Below are 5,888 nucleotides of genomic sequence, written 5' to 3'. Positions count from 1 at the left end.
TAGGAAATGCTGTACCCCACCCTCGCATATCCATCAACATAATCCTCGACTTACTATCCCTAAGCGAATACAATCATAGAACTGCCAGATTGAAAATCTCAAATATTTGAGGACAAAGGTTGATGGAACATATTTGAAACCACATATCAACCTTTACATTTTTCAGGCTCTCCAGGTAAATAAACAAAAGATACAATAATAAGCATAACTTTATGTTTTTTTAGCAATTTTTTATTCTAATAAGTATGAGTAGATTTTTTCAGTTGGCCAATTTGGGACAAGAGCACAGACAACCAATAGAAGGACAGTCACTTAAAAATATTACTTGTGCAATATGTGGAAGACAACGTGAGCTTGACAAGATCCTCTTTACTCTGGGGGTTGGTGTAACAATCTCTCTAGCATCATCTATATTTGAATGAGGGGCTACCATACTGTAAAATATGGACAATGCCACATCTCCTACCTGAAAAAGAACACGCCCGTTTTAGGAACATTGTAAAACAAGCATACCCAACTATAGGTAGGTGTATCAAGTAAAGACTCCTTCCATGTCATTATTTGTCCCTTTGGCGCAGGAAAAACAGAAATTTCTCTACCATAGATATCCTATTTAAATAACAAAGTAAATAAGAAAGAACCTCGTTCAGTAACCAATGAACTCCAATTCTCAAATTGAACAGCCTGCTTAATTATTTCAAAGTTTCAAATCTAGATCTATCAACAAGTTGCATATTTCAGAGACCAAATGCAATAGAAGGGTTTTGGGGGTAGCTGATCATAAACCAATCTTGACTAGCATAATCATTCATGATACATGTACTCACAGAGCTTCACAACTCAGTAAATTACTAAATGAAACAATACTTGAGCACGAGCTTATCACTTTCAGTCTTACCCAAACTGACTAAAAAAAAGTAATATCACTAATAACGTCTACATAAGACCAAACTGTATAGAATATCCTAAATGTAGCATCAAACATCCCATCCCACAACAACGGACCAGAGCATTGTCCAAATAGTTAGATGCAAAAATCCCAGAGATTGCAATTGCATGCTCGTGTACATAAGTTCAACAATTTACATAGCAACAGGCATATCATAATTCGAGAAAGGAATTGTAAAAGAATATGGGGACAGTATGTCCACTGTTGTAGACAATTTTAGTATATTGCCATTATTCCACTCAAAAAATCAAAACCATCAAGCATCCTCTAAAATGCTCTGATACTTTATGACTTAGAGATATCCACCAAATTACCTTCATTTAGCTCCAACTAACATGCATCATTCTACAGCGCGACACATTCCAATTGTGATCAAAAGTCATATATTACATAAATGAAGCAATTATTTGCATATATTTCAATTTTAAATAATAATTATTATCTTACCATAGGTTTCGGCACAGGGGCATAACAAGAAAAGGAATGCCAGTAAAATACTAAATTTCCAAGAGACCATTTCTGCGTGATACCAGAAGAGGATCACACATAAGAAAAGAAAACAAACCTAGAACATAACGAGACTGCAAGATCATATGATAACTGGAAGCGAGACACCATTGGAGGACACCTAATAGCTGCACTATGTATTGCAGCTTCTCTTGCAACACTCGACGATTCAGTATTAGCCATATCAGCAACATCTCCACAATAATATCCTAAAACAATAATAAGATCGAATAAACAGAATAAGCACTTTAATTTCAGATATTGATATTAAATAACTTCTCTAGATAGATCAACATAAATATCGATAGGAATTAAGCCAGTACAAGTGACTTACCAGGACTGAACCCCGAGTGATAAGCTCTTGGGAAGTGACAACAAATTCTCGAGCTTTTTGCACCAGTGGTCAAGAAAAACATTGATTTAAGAGAGTGACTTACAATGCAATCAAAGATTAAATCATTAAAGATGCAGAACAACAAAAAGTAACACAGACCTAATATTAACAAATGATGGTATCTAATTGTATCTGTTGATTTTCAATGGATAAGAAAATCCCTAGCAGAATGCTAAGTCCTCAAAGGTACCTAAAAGATTTTTACAGTACTTATGTTCCATATATTCTTCTCATGATGTAATCTTTTTTTCATTTAAAACACCTTGCTGTGAGCTCATAACTCAATACCACCCAATATCTATTGTCGAGTATGGACTTGAATTTTACTCCTTCAACACTTCAAGTGCATAAAAAGATAAATGCAGGAGAGCACTAACACACCTAGCCCCTCAAAAGAATAGCTCGCACTACCAATGAACTAATGAATGGGTTCTGCATAAGAGTGTAGGGGAGAAATGATAAAGATGATATGATAGCATATAAATAGTCACCTGCACCACGGAACACCAGCACTAAGAAGCACATCCAGGGACATCATCTGGTGCTCTCACCAAGTGTAGCAAATGTAACTGAAAGATATCTGATGAACTTCATTAAAGAGTTTAACAGAAGATGGAACACAAAAAAGGAATCTGATTTTATTTTCAATTATTAGTTAACAATGATTCCCAACCTCACATTCCTGGATAAACCGCATTCATGGGCCAGTAAAGATTAGAAGTGAAAAATTTATAATACTTGTCTATATGCACCATGGTAGACTTCTTTAACTCTTACATGCAAGCACATACATTTTCCTTTTAGGGGGCGGTCATGTAAGATGCACTACTGCTATATACTGAACTTGCCCTCACCCTGCTGGGATGGCAATCTAAAGGGAATAATTCATTAAGATTAAAGAAAACTATAATAATATAGAATTTAAATATTGTTACAATAAATACAAGGCCAGAATCTATCTCCTCCTCCTCCCAACCAAAAATAGTAGTCACATAAGAAAAGGCATGCCAAAGTAGAGGATTTTACACACAAAATTTTCAGCACCAAGAAATGTGACAATTTTTTAATAAATCAATAAAGAAAAGAAAGGACTGCCGCAATGTCATTAAAGTTATTGCCTCCAACAGAATGAAATACTATGTGCACATAATCTCAAAACACAAACGCCGCAACACATTATGCAAATGCTAACTTATCATAACGAGGGTAAGAGGCCAATCACATCACAGCACTTCGTTTTGCCAAGTATAGAGGAGGACAATCAAGCTTCCACAAAATCTATGGATTTCAAAGTGTTAACATCCTCGATGCTAGCACAATACCCTTTTATCTCCTCACATCTACCTAGTCGGGACGGATTTCGCTTTTCTTTCTTTTCTTTGGCCACTAATGAATTTTTTTTCTTTTTTCTTCCCCTTTTGCTTTAGTCACGGCTTTTCTTTTCTTTTTTTTTCCTTTGTTTTTGCCCGCGACTTGTGTTCTTTAGGCCGTTTTCCGGTCTTTTGACGCGAATGACAACACTTGTGGTGAAGGCACCCGGTTACTCAACCAAAAAACGTCGCATTCTGGCCTTTTGACGCGAATGACAACACTTGTGGTGAAGGCACCCGGTTACTCAACCAAAAGACGTTTTACCTAAAGTGCTTTGCATACTCATTGCTCCGGCCACCGTTTTACGTGAATAACAACATTTGTGATGAAGTTACCCAGTTACTAAGTGACCTAAACCAGCGGAGTAGATGTAATTTCCTTTTTCTTACTTTTCTTTCTTTCTTTTTTTTTTTTTTTTCTGGAAGGGGAAGGGCCTTTGAATTTTTCAAAATGGATGCATGTCCCATGTTAGGGATATAAGGATCAATCGGGTAGAGTTTTAGCAAACAAATATGATCTCACAAGAATCCTAAGATTTAGTAGAAGCAAAGAAATTCCAACTCTCTTTCAAAGCAATTCAAAATGCATGAAATTATGCCTCAACAACTCCACAGTTAATCAAAGCAACAATCACATAACGCTAGTGCACATTCATGTCTCAATCTTATGACTTCCTAAATCACATTTATTTGTCAAATTACTAAAAAATAATATAAAGGGAAGTAGTTTGATAGTAACTGGCAAAAGAAAACAAAACAAAAGTAGTTTGATAGGATAACAAAAGATGAACAAAAATTTAAAAAAAAGTTACCCTCTGGTTCCTATGTGTTAATTAACACTACATATATGTCATGGAATTCTTTACTTTTGAAATGGTTTTATCTCATTTGGAAGGTGAATTGGGCTGTTCAAATCAAAATTAGAATATGAGAAGTTTCATGTAATTTCAATTGAACCAAGAGTCTAATCCTAAAATGCTAAACAATTACAGACATCCCGACAACAAAATGTCTCACAGAGCTTGATATACCACAAAGAACACAATACACGTCGTTTACTTGAATGAGATAACATAAAAGCACAACCAAATTAAACAAGATGAGAAACACCCACACCACAGTAGTAAAGTAATTGAAAACCACTAAAAAAGCATCCAACACTATTTATCAAAGGAACAAACTTGCCATAGATAAAAAGAAAATCACAACCCCATAATGTAGATGATAAATATCAAGAACTCAAGATAACAATGCAAACATATAAAGGAATGCTTGATGGATGAAATGAAGAGTGAAAGCCAAGAAAATGATCAACTTTTTACCACCATTATCACTTTGCAAAGACTTTCTAGTTTCTGTGTCATTGTTTTCAAAGACCGTCTTTGCCACCTCATACCCCTTCCATTCGCGTCCAGCATGCATGAAGACGTAAGACAAACAAATAATTTTGAAATTCCACAACCAAACTGCATGTTCACAAGAGGAATTAGTGTACTGTGCATCATTCGCCATTGTTGGATAAATAAATTACAAATAGAACTTACGTCTAAAGTCTTCATGAATCCTCAAGCTCTACCGCCTTCTTGGACCATTTCTCAAGCTTGGTTACCTATGTGGTCCAGAAACATTTTAACACAAAGGCGTTGATAATGCATTAGATATGGCAAATGTCTACACACACATATATATATATGAACAACCAATGCATTGCTTAAAAAGATTAGTTGTTAAGACGAAGCCTTAACCAACCATCAATCATGAACTTATAAGGGCATCATACATCTAAGAACAACATGAATCATTACATACACACAAACACAGCCAAAAGTGACACTCTTATAAACAAGACCGTCGTCCTTTGTTATATTGATCGCCAGCATGGTAAGTCCTCAAAGGTACCTAAAAGATATTGACAATACTTATGTTCCATTTATTCTCCTCCCAATGTCATTGTGCTACTAGTGCTTAACTTAATACCACCCAATCTCCATGCCCAAATATTATACTCCTTCAACCCTTGAACAACATTAAAAAGATAAACATAGGACGAGGACCAGCCCACCCATCCACTCAAAAGAATAGCTAGCACTACCAATGAACTAATGAATCGGTTCACATAAGTTTCAGATCTATTAACAAGTTGAATATTTTCGAGAAAAAAAAATGAAAGTGTTTTGGGGGTAGCTGATCATAAATCAATCTTGAGTAGCATAATCATTCATGATACATGTACTCACAAAGCTCCACAACTCAGTAAATTACCAAATTAAACAATATTTGAGCAGAAGCTCATCAGCTTCAATATTACCCAAACTGACTAAATACAGGAATATCACGAATAGCGTCTACATAAGACCAAACTGTACAGAAAATCCTAATTTGAGGATTGTTCAAACAGCAGAAACAGCCTCTCACTCACAATATGGTATTAGATGATGAATGTATTCAACTTGGAAAGGAGACTGAACTGTTCGTGGTAATAACCAACAATGATAAACTGTGAAGGCCCTTAAAACCATCAGAAATTGAAGCTGGTTCTTGAATTAGAAGATAAAGAGGGATGAAAATTGGATTTGGACAGGTCAAGGGGACCAAACATCATAAAAGAAAAAGTGGCTTCCATTAAAACTTCATGTAATAGAATTCATCATTCAAAAAGAACTAGCAT

At 35.4% G+C, this 5,888-nt stretch overlaps 1 long non-coding RNA gene across 1 annotated transcript; it reads right to left on the bottom strand.

Annotated features, from left to right (window-relative positions):
* Positions 1-1,518: 1,518 nt before the first annotated feature.
* Positions 1,519-2,396, bottom strand: LOC148786642 (uncharacterized). The gene is made up of 3 exons (XR_016067693.1): positions 2,342-2,396; positions 1,791-1,843; positions 1,519-1,665 (listed from the first exon to the last, which is right to left on the bottom strand). It is a non-coding gene; the product is annotated as an uncharacterized LOC148786642 (long non-coding RNA).
* Positions 2,397-5,888: the final 3,492 nt, after the last annotated feature.

This window comes from Sesamum indicum, linkage group LG10, assembly GCF_026168435.1.
Source record: "Sesamum indicum cultivar Baizhima isolate 11 linkage group LG10, ASM2616843v1, whole genome shotgun sequence".
NCBI classification, from domain to species: domain Eukaryota; kingdom Viridiplantae; phylum Streptophyta; class Magnoliopsida; order Lamiales; family Pedaliaceae; genus Sesamum; species Sesamum indicum.
This window is presented reverse-complemented; position numbering and strand designations above follow the sequence as displayed.